General features: G+C 39.2%; 1 protein-coding gene across 3 annotated transcripts in view; it reads right to left on the reverse strand.

Moving 5' to 3' along the window:
- LOC149244843 (uncharacterized) overlaps positions 1–24,597 on the reverse strand; it is a 496,877-nt gene that overhangs the window by 216,002 nt on the left and 256,278 nt on the right. The gene's annotated exons all lie outside the window — the stretch shown is intronic.

Here is a 24,597-nt window from a genome sequence, read left to right on the forward strand (position 1 = left end):
TGTGGTACCTATTCCATTGCACTATTTTGCCTACCATCGCTATGTGCCACCACCACCACTATCATAACCATATAGAAGCCCCATAATGAAAAGAAAATTCGCTACAAAATTTAGTCACCTTTCCGCCGCCACTTTTTGGTCATTGTTTTGTTGAATCACCACCTTGTTGTACAACACCAATATTTGTATGTTTCCTTGTAGAAACTGCTATGTTGTTTCCAATCGACAAATTATTGCAGTACCGCACACTGTTGCCTATTCAGTAATGTCATTTCCACTACCATACAAATCAATTAAGATTTCGTACCATTCACCACTTGTTGTTTTAGTTTCCTGTTCGTTCAACGAGATCATTTTGTAGCTTGGTTTCATAGAGATTATTTGTGAGTGCGTATGTTGCCACACTTTTGACCTGTTGTTGTCATCCCTAATAAGGGATAACAATAATTATTACTAACCTAGATCCATCTTAAATCTGGATCTACCAATAGTCGAGAGGGATCAAATCTCATTTTACTCAAAAATAGGTTTGCATATCAGGAGATTTGATCCCTCTCGGTGCTTGGTAGATCCGGAGTTAAGATGGATTTAGGTTGGCTTAATTTTCTCCTTTAAATAAGTTATATTTCACATGAATAACATGGGTTCTCATAAACCTGGAGGTCAAAAACCACCAGTAACTTGACCAAGTCAAGTTTACCTTATTATTTTAGTTTAAAATTATTTTTATTTTATAGTAGGGTTATGTTTATTTTGATTTTATTGACCAAGTAAAAATGTTTAATGTAGGGTTATTTTTATTATATTTTGACCACGTAAAAATGTTTACAAGACATCACATTACATTACGTTACAATATTTCTACCACACTGGGCTGGAGAGCGCCTCTCAGCACAATAATTCATACAATTAAATTAATTTGAGGGCAATGAAGGAGTAGCCAACCATTGAAGGTGAATAAGTTGTCATTCTCCTCTCGGCGCAATAATTCATACAATTAAATTAATTCAAGGGAAACGAAGAAGAGCCAACCACTGAAGGTGAATACTCTGTCATTCCCTAGCGGTGCAACTTTTCACAACAAATACCAAGGAAAGATTAGAATTCGTACAATAATTAATCATAGGGATATGTTTTCAAGTTCAATTGAAAAGTTGGTGAAATTTTAATTCAAAATTATAAAAAGGTCAACTAAAAAAAGTGAAGGTTAAAGTATTATTACAAAAAAAAATTAAAAAATTAAAAATGAGAAAAATAGGTGAAAGTTAAATTATTATTATCAAAGGATTAAAATAAAAAGGGGTATTTTTAAAAAAGATTTCAAAGAAATTAAAGGTTCCTAATTATAGTTAGAAGAAGAGTAAGGTGAAAGAATTAGTGTTTCTAAATAAAATATAAAGTTATAAAAATAATATAAACTGCCAAGATTAAGTGAAATATTACAAATTTCGACAAATGCAAAATGGAGTCAACTACTTGTGAAAAATCCATAATTGCAATAAATTGGAAACCATTCTTCTAACTGATGCAGTTTATTTGTATTTTGTTATTTAATTAACGACAAATATAGAATAGCTTGCTACTGCAATCTTCACAATTAAAATAAACACTGCGAAATAAATCAAGAACTGAGAAATAATGCACACACATAAAATGACACCAAAGTTTGGACTAATGTCCCCAGAAAAACCCCAAAGGGAAAACCAGTGCAGCAGATGAGGGTTTATATTTTATTATCTTCAACAAATTAGAGAGTACATAGATCTGCTTGCCAAAACACTGGCCAATCTCCAGAAAATTCACTCTGCCACTCCAACTGGTAGATCAACCTGGAAACCCTTTGTTTCCCTTTCAAAATCAAACTCGGCCTCCTCCAATAAATGCGCACCAAAAATGTTGTTGTGGGAAATACACACTTCCTGGAAACTGAGAATTGTTGATCTTGCACTCCTTTTGGTGATCCTGCACTCGCACTAGGCAACTCGCTCTATCCTCCAGATCTAATCCTGGCAACTGGAAGAGAGGTCTACTGCCCGAATCTGTCCAATGGGGAAACTTGCACGACCTTCCTACTAGTAAACTCGACCTCTGCAAATTTCTGTGGAAATATCCCTTCGAAACCCTGTCTCCAATTTTTGTTGATCCTCTCAAAGATGCTTTGTTGGCTCGAACTCTTCGCACAACCATGCTCTCTTGCTCCTCCAATGCATCTTCTCTAGGCCCCATCAACTTACTCTTACAATCTTGTTAAAATTGGCAAGTAGGGCCAAAATCCGTGTGAGTCATCTTATTTATGGCAGCTAATATTTTTCTTGGATTCCTCTCGTTGAGAGGTGTAGGATTGATCTAAAGATCATTCGATTCCGACATGTATTCATGGAAATATGAATTTATTTGTGTTATGGGACAATTCGTCAAGGTCGGCCAGCGACCAAATTGCCCCCACTTGTGCTCTACGTTTTAGTATAAAAAGAGGTGGCTTGCAAGTCATTTGTTACACACACTCTTGTGATCTCTCTTCATTATGTTTTGGGTTTGATGAAGATGAGATCTAGAGAGAGTGCCCTAGGTGATACGCTGCCCTAATACGAGATGCCCTAGAAGTTGTGGAAGGCTCTACGCTGTCATGGAGGACAGCCCTTATCTCAGCCACAAAGAAGCCCTAACACTGCCCTATGGAGAAGCCCTAACATAGCCTATGAAGAGGTCTAATATGCAATCAAGAAGGGCAGTGGTGTAAGCCCTCAACGCAGCCTAGAAAAGGGTCTCTACCCTAGATGGATGCCCTAGAACCTTAATGCAGTCTATGGAAGAATGAAAGCTCTGAAATTGCCCTAGCCGCAACAAGAGAGGGAGGCTCTAAGACAGCGTGGAGGAGGCCTGAGTTCCTCAATGGAGGCCGAGTTAACTGCTAGAGCAGTGGTTTGTTTTTGGGTCACTTTGGTGGAGGCCAAGAGGCTGTCTTGGATGCCGCAGACTGTTCTTGAGGGCCGAAGGCATGAGGAGTTGTTTCGTGGGGTTAGAACCCTTGGAAAGGGCTACCGCAGCAAGGGATAGGCTTGTTGTAGCAAGCCGCAGTCCCTTATACACCTACAGGTCTACGTTAAGGCCAACAAGGAGGGCGTAAGGCCTGGTTGTGACTGCTGGGGTATGACAAGCCAACGTGTGGTTTAGGAGTGCTAGAGAAGGGTGACCATAGCCTTGGGACAGATGTTGCAGCTAATGTGTGAGGGTTGGTAGGACTGTCATTGATGCCCTAACCAGTCCATGACCATATTGTGAAGGTTGTCCAAACTGCTGTTAGAGTGCCCTTACCAATCCAGCAATGCGGCAAACAGAGAATCCCCTAACATTGAACTGATGTAGTGCAGCAGCACAATATGATAAGATGTGACAGCGTTGTAATGAGGTGCAGCATGATGTTGAATGTTGTTGCATGATGATGGGCATAGTGATGAAGTGAATCATAGCATGATGAGTGCAGCACAAATGTAACAATGTGCGGCACAGTGATGATGAATGTTGCAATGAGGTGTAGCAGTATGATGTATTGCAGCAGCAGAATTGTGATATACTACAGTATGCATTGAGTGCATAAAGGGTACAGCATAGTGCAGCATGTAGGATGCAGCAGAATTGTGACATACTGCAGTATGCATTGAGTGCATAAAGGGTACAGTGTAATGCAGCATGTAGGATGCAGCAGAATGTTGATAAAGTACAACATGATGGGCACAGCATGATGATTGGCGGCAGCTCAGTGATGAGAGCAGCATAGTGAGGAAGAGCAGCTCAGTGATTGGGTGGAGCACAATGACAGGTGCAGCATGATGAGGTGCAGCACAGTGATGGGTGATTCATGGCGATGGAGTCACCTTGGAGGATCAATTGAAGTAGTATGCCTTCACCTGAGTTCAGATCAGCTACCTCATGTGCCATCTTCTTAGAGAAGATCTCTGCTCTTATTTAGATAAGTGAAAATGTTGACTTTTGATGTATATGTATTATCTCTCCCTCTGCTAAACTATTGAAGAACATATAAGAAGAATTGATCAAGGGTTTCCCCACATTGGGGTTTGTCCCTGGTTGGCGCCACATCTTGTGTCTGCTTGTCTTGGCTTGTTGTCTGCAATTTATGTTTATGTTCTATCTGCATTTTACTATCATGCTAAATGTGATTGCTAATCTGGAATCGATATTGAGCTAATATGAAAATTGAAGTAAATTTGCTCTCAGCATAGAACATACCTAAAATTAACAAATTTCTTGCTAGAGAACCAGCGGCCAAGATCTAATCGTGATCGATGGCTAAGATCATCTTAGACTTGATCCATGTCACTTTCTGGAAGTCTCTAGAGCATAAATCAATTTCCTTAATTAATTCACTTTCATTAACTAACTTTCCTAAATTAAAACTAGGAAATTTTAATTATCCGATCAAATAATTTAATTAAGGTGTTTCGGAGGCACGTCTCGCGAAACCAATTTTGGGTATTGGAGATCTCATATTCCTTAGCCTCTATGACACCCTAGAGACTAGAACACATGTCTAATGCTACTACCATAATAAAAAACCAGCGATCCCTCTTAGAAAGGAAGGTGTTCTCTCCTCAACATCCTTCTCCTCTATAACCTGTAGTTGGACAGTCCATGTTATTGATGTCTGATATCTGTTATTCCTCCTTTCTTCACATCTCACTTTGATCTGACTCTCTGTCACTGGAAATCACTGTGAAGAAGCAGACTGTTGAGAAATCTATAGGGCAAGGATTAGAGTGATTTCTCTTTCTTGATAACTACTTGTGATCTTTACTTATTATTATGTTTGTATATCATCAAACAACTACCAAAACAAGAAGAACAAGAACACAAAATGTAGGCTGCAAGTCAGGGCCAAAACCTCTCCACTTGAGAGGAAAACCTGCAAATCTCTTCTTATAGATTCTTCAATTGATGAATTCCAAGACCTCTAGACCAAGACCAATACCCTCCAAGACCAAGCCCAACCCTTTTGAATGATGTGCTTCCTTTCTCCAAGTCAAACTTAGTCAAATCTCTTCCAGCAGCACAACTTCGACCCCCACCTTCAGAATTTTGACCTCTACTGCAGGTCTGAAATTTGCGGCCCTCTCAGCACCAGCTGCTGCCACACGTGTGAGCTCATTCTAGCCTACCAAGACTTCTTCAAACCTTCGCTTGGCTTTCTCCTTCTTTGGGTGCTTGAGGATGGACTAATGTGACCTTCGTTGATCTTCTTTCTCTTCCTTCTTCAAGATCGAACATATAGAAGAAAAACCCAAGACCAACAGTAGAAACCCTAGCCTTCCTTCACACGTGTGAGAGAGAAATAGCCAAGAAACAAGTCTTCTTCGTCCTCTTCCTTCTTTGTTGCCTTCTTCCTCTTCCTCCTTCACTTCAATGAGTGATTGATGAATGTCTTCCAAGGAGGTTGAGTTCCCTCCTTTCTTAAGGTGGGTGTGGCTCCTCAAATTAGGTTGACTTCCTAGCTACCAAGCCGACTTGGTCTTGAGGGTATTTTGACACTTTTAATGACAAAAGTAATTTTCTTTACAAGTTACAATGTGCCCGATGGGGTCTTCAACTTATGACAATTACTCTTTTGACTTGACCTAGGACAAATCCTAGAGGACTCAATGGGTGCTTGACCTCTAAAATAAAAGACATTGAGCATGAAACCCATGCTCCAAAAATAATAATAATAATTTTTCTTTCATGTTATAATATACAAGAATCAAAAGTGCATTATATATTTATGAAAACCGAACCTAGTTACACATTTTTCAGCACTCCCTCTTGACTAGGGAGGTATTCATAAGTGGTACATGGACATTCTCAATCTGAAGAGATCTCATAAGAAAAGTCGGATTGGTAACCTATCTGTTTAGTATCATATCAACCAGCATTGTCATATAGCAAGGCCTTGACTAACAACTCTATCTCTCCACAAGATCAAAGCACAATGCTGGCAAGACTAATGATTTATAGACACCATCATCATTGTCTTTCTCGAAACATACCCCAGCCGAGTTCTCTTAGAGTATGTTACACCAAGATTCTTTTTATATTGGATAGTCAATCCTCAAAGAATATCGGTCCTCTACAACTACTTATCTTGGATGCCCTACCACATCCTCAAAGAGTATCGGATGCCAGATGCTTACCCAATCCTCCATTCTTTCTTCCCAAGTGAAGGCAATAACGGTGTGCCTATCTCTCACTCTCAACCAGGGAGGATATATCAATCAAACCAAGCTTGTCTCTCAAATACAAAAGCTTCTTGTTAGGAAGAGATTTTGTCAAAATATCAGCTACCTGTTCATCAGTGGAGATATATTGTAGTTGCGATACACCATCTTGTACTAGCTTCCGAATGTAGTGATACTTGTTGTTTATATGTTGTCTTTCCATGGAACACTGGGTCTTAAGACAATCTTATACAACTGGTGCTATCACAATGTATCACTGTAGGGTCCATTGGTCCTTCAAACAAGTTGGGCAGCAGCTTTCTCAACCAGACAGCTTCTCTGCTTACTTCACAAGCTGCAATATACTCAGCCTCATCACTACTTAAAGCAACTATATCTTGCTTTCTGCTCATCCATGAGATCATGGAGGATCCCAAACAAAAACATCCTCTGTAGTGCTCCTTCCATCCTGTTCACTGCCTCCTCAGTTGGAATCTGTATATCCAATCAAATAGACATCATTCCTCCTATCATATTTCAGGCAGCAGTGGATTGTTCCTTATAGATATCTCAGTATATGTTTTGCTTCTATCCAATGATCATACTTCGGCTCCACTTGGAATTGATTGAGAACATTTACTACAAAACATATGTTTGGTCGTGTATTCACCAAGTACATCAGTGAGCAATTCAATTATCTATCCCTGGTAGGATCCACAGGGCTCGATTCGGAACTCCTTAGTCTTTTCAAGTTTGTGATCAACAGGATTGTCATTGGTTTGCAATCCATCATGTCAAACCTCTTCAACATCTCGATCACATACTTCCCTTAACCTAGATAGATCTCATCAGGTCCTTGCCAGACTTCCAGTGCCAAATAGTAGTGCATTTTCCCTAGATCCTTCACGTCAAGTTCTGTTGCTAGTGAAAATTTCTAACCAAAAATCCTACTGCGATGATTAATATTATTTCTTCTACTTATTACCTCAGAAATAAGTTATCCACAGTATTCTTACGGCAAAAATCGAAATATATTCTACTGCAGCCTTCACAATTAAAACATTGCAGAAAGTAAATGCAAGGAAATATACTAGCACAAATACAACCACAATGACACAGTTATTTTTGGACAATAGTCTCCGGAAAAACCCAATGTGGGAAAATCGGTGCAGTAGATGAGGGGTTTTATTATTCTTCAGCAAATTCTCTTGTACAAATTACAGCCAGCAAAATAGGAATCAGAAATTTTACAGACACTTCTTGACCAAGTTCTACCCCAAGTGAAGCACTTCTTCTTCTTTGGAATCTTTAAGATCCTCTCTGGGTCAAACTGCTCTCCCAGGCTCGGCGTCAAGCTGCCCACACAGGCTCTGCGTCAAACTGCTCTCCCAGGCTCAGTGTCAAGCTGCCCACACAGGCTCTGCGTCACCCTGTTCTTGCTTTGCATCTTGCTGCCTTGCACTCTCTGAATGTGTTGATGCCCTCACTCTCTTTCTCACCTGCAACTCCCTCTGATTCGATTTTCTTTTGCCGAACTTCGACCAGTGAGAAAATCGATCTTACTTGGGCAACTGAGTATCTGCCTAGTGTGTCCTCCAAGTGCCCATCAACTCTCTTCTTATAATCCTCTCGTTGATCATTCAACGGCCCAGATTAGATTATAATCAATGGTTAGGATCATTTGACTTGATCTCTGCCTCCTTCTAGAAGTTCCATCCACATTTTAGACTAATACCCATTAATTATTTTAATTTCCTATGTTTAGACTTAGGGTCCCATTAAAAATAATTAATTATTTTAATAAAATTCTTTCCGGGTGGAATTTCCCAAAACGATTTTTGGGTATTGGAAAATGCATGTGTCTAAGCCTTCCTACAAATTTTGAGGACTAGAGCACATCCGATGCTACCCCAAATCTACACTACCTCTTAGCGAGGAATGTGCTCTAGCAATATACTACTACTGCATACTGCTCAGACTCTGAAGCATAGTCCTCTACGCCGCTGATATCTAACATGTTGTCCACCAACTACTACGTTGTTGCTGCAACTGTACTGCTGCCTTTGAAACTGCCACTGCCAATGCTACATCTGTACTACAGCTCCCTCTGAATGTCTGCATTTGTGTTGTTGTTGAAACTGCCACTACCAACTATCCCTGCATTGCAAATTATTGCTCATACTAAAACGGATTTTCAACCATACCCGTCTGCTCTCTGAACTGAGTGAACTTAGCTCTTCTAAGAGCCTTTGTGAGTATATCGGCCACATACTCTCCTGTGGGGACATACTGTAGTTGTACTGCCCCACGCTGAACACAGTCTCTGATAAAGTGACAACAAATATCTATATGTTTCGACTGATCATGAAATACTGGATTCTCAGAGAGTTTGATACAACTCTGATTATCGCAGTAAACCTTGGTCGCTTCCATCCTTTTTCTAAATAAGCTCACAAGCAATTTTCTAAGCCATATGGCTTCACATGTCGCTGTGTTGGTTGCCATATATTCTGCTTCTGTTGAGCTCAGTGCTACCGATTTCTGCTTCCTGCTGCACCAAGATATCATCCTTGATCCAACACTGAAGCAGTACCCCAAGGTACTTTTTCGGTCTACTGAATTACCTGCCCAATCTGCATCAGTGAACCCATTCAAACTGACGTCCTCCCCTCGGGAGTACTTCAACCCATATCCGACTATTCTGCATACATACCTAAGAATGTGTCTTGCTGCTACCCAATGCACCCTTTTTGGTTCTACCATGAACTGACTAAGAGTGTTGAGTCAACACTGTTGACAGCAAAACAAATGTCAGGCCTAGTGTTGACCAGATACATAGGCAACCCAATGAGCTGCCTGTACAAGGTGGGATCTACTTCCTTGTCTTCTGATGCATCTATTTTCTTCCAGTTGGTGATCATGGGAGTATCCACGGGTCGACAATCCTGCATTCTGAATCTCTTCGGAATTTCTGTAGCATACCTTCTTGTCCAAGGAAAATCTCCCCATGCTTCTGCCAAACTTCCAAACCCAGAAAATAATGCATCAATCCCAAGTCCTTCATGTCGAATTAGGCTTCAAGATTCTTCTTTCAATCCTGGATGAGCCTAGATGACCCAGTTAGGAACAGGTCATCTACATACAATACCAGAATAAGTGGCTAATTCTCTACCAACAAATAGTGGAGATTGGGATCAGCATCACTCTTGACAAATCCCAACTGCAGCAAGTAATAATCAATCCGACCATGCCATGCTCTGGGTGCCTGCTTGAGCCCGTACATGGCTTTCTTTAACCTGCAAACATGAGTTTTCTTCTCATGAGTTTCAAAGCCTTCGGGTTGTTCTATGTACACCTCCACTTCTATCACTTTGTTCAAGAATGTTGTCTTGACATCCACCTCGTGAATTTCCCATCCCATTTGAGCTGCTAGGGATATAACAGATCTAATAGAGGTGTATCGAGCAACTAGGGCGAAGGTCTCTTCATAGTCTATTCCTTCTTTCTGAGCATACCTCTTTGCCACGAACCTTGCCTTGTACTTCTCTATACTGTCGTCTGCAGCATACTTGATCTTGTAGATCCATCGTGATCCTACAACTGATCTATCCTCTAGTCTAGGTACAACTTCCCAGACAGCATTCGTCATGATGGAGTTGTATTCTTCCACCATGGCATCCACCCATACTTGGTATTGAACAATTTCCTGAAAGCTAGAGGGTTCTTCAACCTGAGCTACCAATGCCTAGTATCTATCTGGTTGTGCTACCACTGACAAATTTCGATTGGAAAAGACTTACCTCTCTGTCGACTCACTCAAAGAGAGTTTTCCCATGAGATCCAGTCTCCTTGGCTTGCACTGCACAATCCTTTGGGAAATTTGAATTTCTGCCCTTGCAAGAATTTCGAATTCCCTTCTCCTTTCAACGTTGGGTCCTCCAGCTTCTTTCTTCTGCTTCCCTGTAGCTCTGATACCATGTGAAAAGTTCTAACCAAAAATACTACTGCAATGATTAATATTATTTCTTCTACTTATTACCTCAGAAATAAGTTATCCACAGTATTCTTATGACAAATATCAAAATATATTCTACTGCAGCCTTCACAATTAAAACATTGCAGAAAGTAAATGTAAGGAAATATACTAGCACAAATACAACCACAATGACACAGTTATTTTTGGACAATCGTCCCCGGAAAAACCCAATGTGGGAAAACTGGTGCAGCAGATGAGGGTTTTTATTATTCTTCAGCAAATTCTCTTGTACAAATTACAGCCAGCAAAATAGGAATGAGAAATTTTACAGACACTTCTTGACCAAGTTCTACCCTAAGTGAAGCACTTCTTCTTCCCTGGAATCCTTCTGATCCTCTCTGCGTCAAACTGCTCTCCCAGGCTCAGCGTCAAGTTGCCCACGCAAGCTCTGCGTCAAACTGCCTCTTTCTGCGTCACCTGTTCCTGCTCTGCATCTTGCTGCCTTGCACTCTCTGAATGTGTTGATGCCCTCACTCTCTTTCTCACCTGCAACTCTCCCTCTGATTCGATTTTCTCTTGCCGAACTTCGACCAGTGAGAAAATCGATCTTACTTGGGTAACTAAGTATCTACCTGGTGTGTTCTCCAAGTGCCCATCAAGTCTCTTCTTATAATCCTCTTGTTGATCATTCAACGGCCTAGATTAGATTCTAATCAATGGTTAGGATCATTTGACTTGATCTTTGCCTTCTTCTAGAAGTTCCATCCACAGTTTAGATTAATACCCATTAATTATTTTAATTTCCTAAGTTTAGACTTAGGATCCCATTAAAAATAATTAATTATTTTAATAAAACTGTTTCCGGGTGGAATTTCCCAAAAAGATTTCTGGGTATTGGAGAATGCATGTGTCTAAGCCTTCCTACAAATTTTGAGGCATAGAGCACATCCTATGCTACCCCAAATCAACACTTTCCAAACTTCGAGTCCAAATAGTAGTGCATTTTCCCTAGATCCTTCACGTCAAATTCTACTGCTAGTTGTTTGTTACATTCTTCAATTCGACCTTCCACACCTGTCAAGAGAAGATCATCAACATATAAAAGAATGATTACTAGCTCTCCCTTCACAACCTTAATATAAATATTCGGATCAACATAAGTCTTTGAGAAGCCTAATCTCTTTAGGTATACATCCATCCTAGCATACCATGCCCTTGGTGCTTGCTTGAGGCCATATAATGCCTTCTTCAATCTGCAAACATATTTCTCTCTATCTTTAACTTCAAGTCCCAAGGGTTACTCTATATAGACTTCTTCGTCAATTGTGCCATTCAGGGATGCAGTCTTGACATCCATTTGGTGGATGTTCAATCCCATCGATGCTGCCAAAGAGACCAAAGAAAGTATATTTGTAAACCTTGATGTTGGAGCAAATGTCTCTTCATAATCGATGCCTTCCTGTTGAGGGAAGCCCCTAGCCACAAATCATATTTATCAATACTTCCATCTGCTGCATGTTTAATCTTGTAGAGCCACTTGGAAGTTAACACAGATTTGTCTTTAGGCCTGGTTACGATCTCCCAAAATCCATTTTTTATTATCGATTGATACTCTTCATTCATGGCATCCTTCCATTCTTGGTGTGTGACAACTTCTTCAAAGGTGGATGGCTTTGCTTCTATCAATTTCGTCATATAGGTTGCATACCCAGAATATCGTTTGGGCTTCTTGCTTTCCCTGAATGTGCCTTGAACTGCTCCATGACCTTCTGCATCAAGTAGTGTAGACTTCAACTAGTTAGGTCTCTTTCTAGTTTCGGGGATTATCACAAGTTGTATAGGTTCACTAGGACCTTCATCTTCGTGATTTGATTCTTCTTCCTCCCTAGTAACTTCCTCTTCAAATACCGGAAGTTCTTCATCATCAGAGTCCATAGGGAGATCCTTTGATTTCTTGAATGCAATACTTTCATCAAATATCACATCTCAACTGACTTCTATTCAGTGTCTTCCTTTATGTAGATCCTAAGTAACCGGATTCGTTGATATACCCCAGCGAATCCGAATCCCGCCTATCCGATACGATTCGCTGGAAAATCGTATCCCAAAACCGGATTCGACGAGTACAACTAGGATTCATACGAATCCTGTAAGAATCCTGTACATGCTCAGCGAATCCCGATTTTAGGATTCATATCCCAGAAAACTACCTCCCGCAGGTTAAAAAGCACGCATTTCCTTTATTCTTTAATGCTATTTGTCATTTGTATTTGCATTGTTTGAGCTGTTTGCAAGGAGATTCCTAAGTTTTTAAGGCCGCAAGGAGATTCCTGGTTTTCACGCTGTAAACCAGGCCCCACTGTAGAGACGCAGTAGTCTCGAGAGTCGTGAAATGACAAGGTGAAGAATTCTCGACCACTGAAAATGACAAGAACAAGAATTTTCCAGTGCCAGCAAATTGTGTGGAAATTATGGCACGAAATTTCACTGCTCTGAAAATTTCGTGGAAATTATGTCTGTTTAAACGTGGAGGGTTTGTCGATGAAAGATAAGGTGAAAGTGTTTTTCGGTGTGAATATCAAAGTATTTCTCGATCCCTGGGATACTTTATCGACAATCACCAAATGACAAGGTGAAAAAGTCAGCACACCCCTGAAATTATGTGGATATTCTGTCCCATACATTGAATTAAAAAGCAGCTTTTAATGGAATAAGAATTCTCTGAATCATTTTCTTTATATATATGTTAATGTTAAAATCTTTTACTCAATTTGTGTATTGAAATATTTTATTTGTAACCCATGTTAAATTTTTCTTTGTTATTGATATTTTAAAAATTAAAATCTTATATATCAACTCCATATTAAAAATGAAATAAATTACACATCTCCATAACTATGGAAAGTGAAAATAAAAGAATTATGAATCATGATTTATGTGACCACTGACATGTATTTGAATTTTGTATGTACTATGCATGCTATAGATGAAGATCTATGTTTGAAATCAATAAATTTGTATCATTAATTAAAATTTGTGTAAGAAATATCTAATTTTTAATGTATATATATATATATATATATATATATATATATATATATATATATATATATATATATATTTTAATAAAATAATATATAACGAATCTTACGTGTCTTGTTCCAGGGGGTCAACATGTCCAAATCCGACACTACGAATCCCGAATCCCCGTGTCAGGTGACTTAGTGTAGATCCTATAGGCCTTAGAAGAGTTACTGTAGCAAACAAATGTTCTGTTCATGCCTGATGGATCCAACTTCTTTCTCTTGTCCTTAGGTATATGAATATAGACATGACAACCAAAAATTTGGAGATGATCCACGCTTGGTTTCTTCATAGTAAATACTTCTTTAGGAGTCATGCTATCTAGTGACCTACGGAGACTTCAATTTTGTATACTGCTGTCTTCGTAGCTTCACCCCACAGAAATTTTGGTAAATCTTGATCATGTAGCATAGCATTTACACTTTCTTCAATGGACTGATTCTTTAGTTCTGCAACTCCATTTTGTTCGTGATTATAGATTATTAGCTCCCTCTTAATCCAGACTCCTTACAGAAGGCTATAATTTCCTTGGATGTGTATTCTCCTCCATTATTAGACCTTAATATCTTGATTCTTCCTTTTGTAAGACTCTCTACTTTAGCTTTCAATTCTTGAAATTTGGTAAATACTTCATCTTTGGATTTCATTAAGGAAACCCAAGTTTTCCTTGAATGGTCATTTATAAATGTGACATAATATAGATGGCCTCCAAGTGATTTAGGAGTCATAGGACCACAAACATTGGAATGAATAAGATCCAAGATTTCTTTTGACCTTGAAACACTGCTTCCAAATGGTCTATTGGTGTTCTTACCTAATTCACATCCCTTGCGTACTCCTTCGTGATCTTCTTTTAGTTCGGCAATTCCATCTACTATTGAATTTAGGGTTGGAAGGATTTTGAAGTAGAGATGACCGAATCTTCTATGCCAAAGTTCATATCGGCTGATTTCAATGTGAGCTAAAGCTTGAACAAGGGGAGTTAGCAGCCTATAAAGTCTTCCTTCACAAATTCCAATCATTCTTGCATTTTCTATGCTTGAATTTTTACCCCATACTACAACTCTTCCATCACTTGATATGGAAAGTAAATTCTTATGCAAACCTGGAACAAATAGGATGTTGTTGAGATGAATATTTCCTCCATTCTCCAACTCTAGTGAGGTTGATCCAATTCCTCTCACAGGATAGCTCTTATTATCACCAAGCTCTACAAAGTAAGAGGACTTTCCTTTTGACAGTGTTTTTAGTTGCTTGTGATGGTCGGTCATATGTCTTGATGCTCCACTATCGATCACCCAAATGCTCTCATCTTGAAATGTGCCAGTGAGTGTTGAGAAGAGTCCTTCATCCTTTGTCTTGATCACTTCCTTCTTTGGAGTAAATAGAAGATTACATACTTCTTTGAAGCCCTTCTTGAGATGACTTGCTAACTTTGAACACTTCTTTAGAAAATTCTTCAGTGTAGTAGAGATCTTCATAATACCCTTAGCTAACCTTAGCTCTAATACCATGTTGAGAAATCTATAGGGCAAGGATTCGAGTGATTTTTCTTTTTTTGATAACTGCTTGTGATCTCTTTTTACATTTTCTTACTTATTAGCTTCTTTACTTATTATTATGTTTGTATATCATCAAACAACTACCAAAACAAGAAGAACAAGAACACAGAATGTAGGCTGCAAGCTAGGGCCAAAACCTCTCCACTTGAGAGGAAAACCTGCAAATTTTCTTTTATAGATTCTTCAATTGATGCATTCCAAGACCTCTAGACCAAGACCAAGACCCTCCAAGACCATGTCCAACCCTTCTGGATAATGTGCTTCCTTTTTCCAAGTCAAACCCAGTCAAATCTATTTAAGCAGCACAACTTCGACACCTAGCTTCAGAATTTCGGCCTCTACTGCAGCTATGAAATTTTTGGCCCCCCCAGTAGCAGTTGTTGCCACACGTGTGAGCTTGTTCTGGCCTCCCAAGACTTCTTCAGACCTTCGCTTGACTTTCTCCTTTTGGTGCTTGAGCATGGCCTAATGTAACCTCGTTGACCTTCTTTCTCTTCCTTCCTCAAGATCAAACCTGCAGAGAAAAACCCCAGACTAGCAGCAGAAGCCCTAGCCTTCCTTCGCATGTGTGAGAGAGAAATAGCCAAGAAACAAGTCTTCTTCGCCCTCTTCCTTCTTTGTTGCCTTCTTCCTCTTCCTCCTTCACTTGAATGAGTGATTGATGAATGTCTTCCAAGGAGGTCGAGTTCCCTCCTTTATATAGGCTTCTTAAGGTAAATTAGGTCAACTTCCCAGCTGCCAAGCCGACTTGGTCTTGAACAGTACTTTGACACTTTTAATGACAAAAATAATTTTCTTTACAAGTTACAATGTGCCCGATGGGGTCTTCAACTTATGACAATGACTCTTTTGACTTCTTGACCTAGGACAAATCCTAGAAGCACTCAATGGGTGCTTGACCTCTAAAATAAAAGACCTTGAGCATGAAACCCATGCTCCAAAAATAATAATAATATTTTTTTTTTCATTTTACAACATAAAGAATCAAAAGTGCATTACATATTTATGAAGACCGAACCTAGTTACACACTTTTCAACACGGACCAGTAAAACATTGTTTATCAAATACTATGCATACTTTGATCTACCTCACGTTGTTGTAGCTACTGCTCTATTGCTGATCCTACACTGCTGCTACAACCACTGCAATAGTGAGTCTGATCTCCTCAGAACCTAAAGCTCTAAGCATCCACATGGTTGCTCCCTCTGAAGATAGACTCCCTCTGAGTCACGATCTCCCAATGGGAAATCAGTCTAGATGGAACTGCATCGACACCCTGCAACTGAGCAGTTCGCACTTCCTATGCCACTGCAACTCGCTTTGCACTGTCTCTCAAGAATTGGCAACAACAAGCTCTACTGATACTGAATCGGCTACTTTGATAGTGTGGGCCCCTCATAGCAAAGATGATGGTCCTACTACAACAGTTGGAACTGATCTCCATGTTGCATCTGCAGTGGACGTTGCCCATCTTGACATGTTGAGGTATCAATCCCCTCCTCCAATGGGAGGTTTTGCCACTATAAGTGCAAACTCCTCCAATCTAGTGGTCAACTCATCAATCACTGCCAAAGTTGTTGTCTACTCCTACTTCTTGTCCTTCTTGCTTTAAGGACATTGGGAGACGTAGTGACCGAATTAACCACACCTGAAGCACTTGACCTTCGATAGGTCTTTCTTATTCTTTCTCCTCCCATTGAACCTTATCACTCACTAGGACCCTTCTTCGCTTTTCCCTTACTTGCAAGGGCTACGTTCTCCTCATCCTCCTCCTCTTTCGATCCCTTGCTACTTCTACTAATGATAATACCTATTGCAAGAATAAGTCTCAGCTCCTCCTGAGTGAAGTCACTCCATAGACGATCCCATCTAGGTAGTGTTGTCACTCAGATTGTACAGGCACTGCGACAATGATCTCAGGTCGGGGGTTGTCACTCTAATCCCTAACCTCTCCATTCTAGTTGTCTCCCAACAGTAGGCCATGAGGGTAGTCCCTATGGAAATGTTAAGACGAAGGATAAGTTGACAATCAACGAGTCCAGGAGACACAACTGAGTGGCCTAGCTACTTGATTAATTTTAGCAAGACTTAAAGATTATATTAAATTGAATTATGAGACCAGTGCCTTATGGAGTCAACTTCTTGCTTATTACCAATTAAATGCCAAGTAACCGGATGGACAATCACTGCTTGGATGAATGACTATCCTATATGAAGTGCAAATCCTACAAGCTAGGTGAAATGCAGAATCTTGGTTGATTTTAAGTTAAATGCCTATTCTAAGTGTAACCTTCCTCTTAACTGTTTTAGAACTAGTCTCTAGAGTAGGTTGTGAGATGGAATCCAACGAGAAGCACAAAAAGGCTTGATTAACGATACATCCCCCTATGTTCCAACCACATGATGCCTCCAGCGCTGCAGAGACTGTGGCTCTAACAACTGCAAGGTCACCGTGTTAACCACGAAAGAGTGTCTAAGTTCCTCAAGCTAAATTGAGAAAGGGTGGCCCTAAATATCTATCAACCAAGCTTATGCTTGGAGATAAATTATTAATGCTAGCCTACTCTGTGTTTGTTTCCACCTTCCATTCTACTAGAGAAGCCTTTATTTCTCAAGGACAAGACTACAAGTCCCCCTCTTTTGATGCCTTTTGTGATTCTTTAATAAGAGAACAAGAAAAACTCTTACATCTTGGTCTTCTTAATACTAGAAACTCTTCTAAGAAAGCCTTAGCAACCCAACAACAACCAAGTTCAAAGAATCCTAAGAAGCAACATCCTAAAAAGAATGGTCCTAAACCAAACAAGGGTCCTAAGCCATTTCAGTCTCAAAATGAAAAATCAACTCAACAAAATGATAAGGCAACTAAAAACAAAGGGAAGAAGACTGATAGACATTGCAACTTTTGTAATCGTGATGGCCACTTAGAATCCAAATGCTTTAAGAAGATGGAAGCCTTGGAAACAGCAATGAAGAAGCATAACATCCATTTGGAGCACTCTTCAACTTCAACTTCATCTTCAAGAATAACACTTTTTGCATGTGGTTGTCAAGCATCTCAGTCTGGTTATGCACTAAATGTATCTTTTTCTTCTCATTCTCATGAGTGGCTCATTGATTCTGGAGCTTCTTATCACATGGCCAAAAACAAAGCCATGTTTTCTTCTTTAAATGATTGTAACACCAAAAATATATATGTTGGTGATGATAGATCTCTTAGTGTTGTACAGACTAGAACTATTCATCTAGAAAATGGTCATTTTAATGATGTATTATGTGTTCCTACCTTATCCTGCAACCTTCTATCTGTATATCAGATAACTCATTCAGGTGAAGGTAAAACCGTTGAATTTTCACCTCATGATGTTGTAATTAAGGTCCTAAGAGATCCTACATAGATTTTAGCTACTGACATTGCTGATGATTCTACAAGGTTGTATAAGTTTAACAACTTTGGGTCATCAACTCTTCCCTCCGTATTTGTTGCTCATAATGATGAAGTGAGCAAACTTTGGCATGACCGATTTGGTCACTTAAACGATCGCTCCCTTCAAAATCTATGTAAAGAAAATATGGTGACAGGTCTTCCTATGGTATCTTGGAGAGATGGTGTTTGTTCCGGATGTGTACTCGGAAAACATCATCAGGATAGTTTTGAAAAACGTGCCTCTTGGCACGCCTCAGCCCCTTTACAGCTTGTGCATAGTGATTTATGTGGTCCACTTCCAGTTGTTTCATTCTCTAGCTACAAGTATTTCTTAACATTCATTGATGATTTCTCCAGACGCACTTGGGTATACTTCTTAAAACTCAAGAGTGAAGTATTTAACATGTTCTTGGCCTTTAAGGCCTTTGTTGAGAAACAATATGGACATCAAATTCTTAAGCTAAGATTTGATAATGGCAGAGAATATGTTAACAACAAATTCATCAACTTTTGCACTGAGCATGGAATTCAATTGCAACATACTGTTCCATATACTCCACAACAAAATGGTGTAGTTGAAAGGAAGAATCGCACCTTAAAGGAAATGGCTAATTGTATGCTTCAATCTAAAGGACTTAGTCTTAATTTTTGGGAAGAAGTAATTAACTATGCAAATTACATAGTAAATCTCACTCCTACTAAGGTTTTAAATAATATCACTCCAGAAGAAGCATGGAGCTCAATTAAACCAAATGTAAGTCACTTTCGTGTTTTTGGAAGTGAAGCATGGGCCCATATTCCAGATGAGAAACATAAAGCCTTAGAACCTAAGAGTGAAAAATGTATTTTTGTTGGATATTCTGAAGATGTCAAAGGATATAGACTTCTTTAACCTAAATCCAAAAATGTTATCATTAGAAGAGATGTAAAGTTTGTTGAAAATATATCGGCCTACGAGCCTAGTTCAGCAGATGTGCCACCTCTCTCTATCCCTTCTACTTCTGAAAATATTTTTTCTTCAGATGATGACAGTGAGAATGACAATCCTCCCCCACCTTCTCGAGATCCTCCTTCAACTCCTCAGCTTCCAAAATGGGTTCGTGCTACTCAGACCAACATCGTACACGTTCTCAGTTTGATAGAGCCTCTTCTTTACTTGCTCAAGCTTCAGCGAATTATGATCCTGACACCTTTGCAGAAGCTTCAGGCCATCCAGATTAGGACGCAGTTATGAATGAAGAATATCGTTCATTATTGGCAAATGATACATGGGACCTTGTTCCTCTTCTAAAGGGGCGAAAACTTGTTAGATGGAAATGGGTTTACAGAACCAAGTTTGGACCAAATGGAAAAGTTGATAAACATAAAGCTTGTCTTGTTGCTAAGGGTTTTTCACAAGTTGAAGGCATTGACTATACTGAAACCTTCTCTCGTGTTGCCAAAATGGACTCTATTCGCCTTGTTCTTTCCCTTGCTGCCTCTTTCAAATGGAAAGTCCATCAGATGGATGTTAAATCTGCCTTCTTGAATGGGGACTTGCTTGAAGAAATCTATATGGAAGAACCTCTTGGCTTTATACAAAAAGACTCTAACATTGTATGTCGGCTTAAGAAATCCCTTTATGGTCTCAAGCAAGCCCCTCGAGCTTGGTATGCCAAAATGGATAGATTTCTTTTAGATATTGGCTTTTCTAGGTGTCATTCTGACAATACTATCTACACCAAGAAAGTGGATAACTCTCTTATCATTCTTGTTCTTTATATTGATGATCTTATCCTTACTAGTAGTGATCCCACCTTATAAACCATGTGAAGTCTAACCTTAAAAAACAGTTTGAAATGACAGACTTAGGACAGTTGCATTATTTTCTTGGTCTTCAAGTCTTGCAATCCAAAGAAGGTATTTCCCTTTCCCAGTCCAAGTATGCCTGTGATCTTCTACGCCACTTTCACATGGAAGGCTATAAGCCACCCCCTTCTCCCTTTCAGTCTAGAGCCAAACTTTCAATCACTTGTACTTCCCCTGAAATTGATGTTACCTTATACCGTCAGCTTGTTGGAAAACTTTTGTATCTGACCCATACTCGTCCTGACCTTTCCTTTGTTGTTGGCCTTGTTGCTCGGTTTATGCAAAACCCACATGAAAGTCATTGGAAAGCAGCTAAAAGAATACTTCGTTATGTTTGAGGTACAGTTTAGTTTGGGATTCATTACAGTGCAGAAGCATCTCCTCTATTGGTTGGTTTCACTGATTCTGATTGGGTTGGTGACCCTTATGATCGGAAGTCTACTGCAGGTTATGTCTTCACTCTTGGTTCTTGACCTATTACATGAGCTTGCAAGAAACAGAGTGTCATTTCTCTCTCTTCAACAGGAGCAGAGTATCGTGGTGTCGTTGAAGATAGTAAGGAAGCCCTATGGCTTCGTCAGATCCTGTCAGAATTTAGTTTTCAGAAGCAACATCCAACTACACTTTAGTGTGATAATCAAAGTGCCATTCAACTATGCAAAGATCCAGTCCAACATCAATGCAGCAAACACATTGAACTACACATGCACTTCATCAGAAAGCTCATTCATGACCATGTTATTGAAGTGCGATATTGTTCAACTAATGATCAAGTTGCAGGCATCTTTACAAAGGCTCTCACAGAGGCGAAGTTTACTAAACTTCAATTTATAGTTGGAGTTCAGGAAGTTGTCACTAAGGGGGGATAGGCTCTAATTCCTCCTTCCTTCTCCTATTGTGTCATCTTTGTACATCCTTCAATCGTATCTCAAGTTGTTCTTAAGGGGGGATGTTAGGATATTCCGAGACATAGGAAATAATTAAGTACAACTTGGTCTAGTGTATAGTTAAGTAAAGTGTGTTTCTTTAGTATGTAATTTTTGTAACTTACAATCCGACGGTCACGATATGTTCTAGACATGAAGTGATCTGACAGTTCATTCTCTCCTCGGTATTACCGACACTTGATCCGTGGCTTAACACCCGATTGGTTCATGATCTCTATTTAAAGAGCATGGAGGGTCATTTGTTAGGTGACCATTCATGAGAGAAGCTTATGTAAATTTTCTTTCTTTTACATTAATAAATTGCCTGAAGTGGCCACGTTGGCTCAGGCTATGGATTGTTTCCCTCTTTGAGGGTTTTAACCACGTCAAGAATACTGGTGTACTGATCTGTGATCTATTTGTGAGTGATGTCCTTTGGTGTTCTATCTAAGGAACCTACCCTGTAAATTCCTGCATTAGAATGCAATGCGAGATGGATTGATTGATTCTTAAGGTAAGATTGTTTAAGTTGCTTAAGTACTTACTTATGACATGATCTTAGGTTATACCACCAAGTACTTATTAATGAGATCAGAATCTTAACCACAAGAAAATGTGCCAAGTCACCAAGTGCCAGATAGATATCCACAATATACAATTATTCAATAGTTACAGGATGTGCTCAAATCCCGTAATAGCTTGTTCAATGATAGTTGAAGCACTTATAATAATTTAATCAACACCTAACCAACAATTATTATCACAAAATTATCAATGCTCTTTCTTTAATTAGAAGCTTTCAAGATGCCAAAAATAAGATATGCTTGAATAGATTTAAATAACTTAGAATCTCAATACCAATGATCCTTAATGCAAGATGCCAATGACAATTACAAGAGACATTTAGAAACCTTTCAAGATATTCAAATGATGATTCCTCAAAAATATTATTGCTTCAACAAATAGTATCCTTTATCAAGATAAGAGCTTCTCAAGATATGTCAATATACCAAGGATTCACAACAACCAATAAACCAATGATGCCAAAAGAGGACAAGAGCTATTATCCAATGATTCCTTTTGAGATTGGCAATGTTCTTTAGACAATTAGATGCTTAACACAATAATGCCACTTAGATTTCTCAATGCCAATAATTTTAGGGGAATAAGTAGATCAAGATGCCCAAAGCAGCTTGAACCATTCAACACAATGTGATTTGAGATTAAAGTGCCTTTGTGAGTGAATTTATTAGATGTGATCTTATGAGCAATTTATCAAACTCACAACCACAAATGTGTCAGTGCTTGAAACAATTAGATACCAACTTTCTATAAAACCATGAAACAAGAACAATTATGATCTATAGCAATGTTGATAATATCGCCAAAATCTTGGCGGCGATTTTTCGGCAAGTCGAAATATCGTCGAGAAAATATCGCGATATTTCCGAAATATTGCCACTATTTCGGCAAAATATCACGCTATGACCTCAAATATCGTCGGGCAGGCTAGGTCGTGGCTAGAAAAGTGATTTTGGTAGTTTTATTTGCTCATTTTGGTTTCTTAGTCTTGGAGAAGGAAGGGGAAGAGCTTTGTGGTGGTTTTCAAGGAGGGATTGAGGATCAAACAACCATTATCACCACCAACTAAAAAATATTGTGGATCAAAGATTGAAGATTAGTAAGACAAACTTCATTTCTTCCATTAACAAGTATGTTCTTAAAAACCCTATGTTAATGATTTTTTTCATAGATTTAGGGTTATGCTTGCTTGCCTCTTTGCCTACCAACATTTTGCTTCTTTGTTTTTTTCCATTTGCTATGATTTTCATTTCCATGAGCCAATGCAAGGATTTTCTCCATATTTGGACAGCAAGCTTCATTTTTTTTAACTTTCTTATGCACCCTATTATTGCCATTTTTCATTCACATTGCAAATAATCTAGTAAAAACAATATATTTTAAAATGAGGTGGTTATTACTTATTATTTTTTGTGTCTGGGTGTTTAATGCCAATTTTTTGTTTTTTTGTTGCCCTAGGTTTGAATTAGTTCACTATAGATATGCCAAAATCCTTGGACCCATTTTGGGAATATGGGGAGCCTGAAGATGGAACAAATCGGGCATATCTATCAGGCAAATTGTGTGGGACCAAGATGACAGAAGGGGTTACACAATTGAAATACCATCTGGCTAGACTCCCTAGACATGATGGTGGGCTTTGTATGGTTTCTAGTGTGGAGCTTATACAAAAAACTCTTGAAGCAATTAATGAAAAAGACAAAAAGATAGTTGCTAGGGAGAGGGCACTGATCTGTAGGAATTTACAGAGTAAGTTCCTCAGATAGGACACCAAAGGACACCACTCACAAACAGATCACAGATCAATACACCAGTATTCTTGACATGGTTAAAACCCTCAAAGAGGGAAATAGTCCACGGCCTGAGCCAACACGGCCACTTCATGCAATTTATTAATAAAATAAAGAAAATTTACATTAGCTTCTCTCATGAATGGCCACCCTACAAATGACCCTCCATGCTCTTTAAATAGAGATCATGGACCAATTGGGTGTTAAGCCACGGATCAAGTGTCGGTAATATTGAGGAGAGAATGAATCGTCGGATCACTTCATGTCTAGAACATATCGTGACCGTCAGATTGTAAGTTACAAATGTACATAGTAAAGAAACACACTTTACCTAACTCTACACTAGACCAAGTTATACTTAACTATTTCCTATGTGTCGGAATATCCTAACATCCCCCCTTAAGAACAACTTGGGATAGGATTGAAGGATGTACAAATATGACACAATAGGAGAAGGAAGGAGGCATTAGAGCCTATCCCCCCTTAGTGACAACTTCCTAAACTCCAACCATAAATCGAAGTTTAGTAAACTTCGCCTCTGTGAGAGCCTTTGTAAAGATGTCTGCAACTTGATCATCGGTTGAACAATATTGCACTTCAAGAACATGGTCATGAATGAGCTTTCTGATGAAGTGCATGTGTAGTTCAATGTGTTTGTTGCGCTGATGTTGGACTGGATCTTTGCATAGTTGAATGGCACTTTGATTATCACACCAAAGTGTAGTCGGATGCTGCTGCTAAAAACCAAACTCTGACAAGATCTGACGAAGCCACGGGTATTCCTTACTAGCTTCTACGGCGCCACAATACTTTTCTTCTGTTGAAGAAAGAGAAATGGCACTTTGTTTCTTGCAAGCCCATGTAATAGGTCCAGAACCAAGAGTGAAGACATAACCTGCAGTAGACTTCTAATCATCAAGGTCACTAGCCCAATCGGAATCAGTGAAACCAACCAATAGAGGAGATGTTTCTGCACTGTAATGAATCCCAAACTGAATTGTACCTCGAACATAACGAAGTATTCTTTTAGCTGCTTTCTAATGACTTTCATGTGGGTTTTGCATAAACCGAGCAATAAGGCCAACAACAAAGGAAAGGTCAGGACAGGTATGGGTCAGATACAAAAGTTTTCCTACAAGCTGACAGTATAAGGTAGCATCAACTTTAGGGGAAGTACAAGTGACTGAAAGTTTGG

The sequence above is a fragment of the Pinus tabuliformis genome, chromosome 7, assembly GCF_031772625.1.
Source record: "Pinus tabuliformis cultivar Carrire ecotype Pingquan chromosome 7, CPIR1, whole genome shotgun sequence".
In the NCBI taxonomy this organism is placed as follows: Eukaryota; Viridiplantae; Streptophyta; class Pinopsida; order Pinales; family Pinaceae; genus Pinus; species Pinus tabuliformis.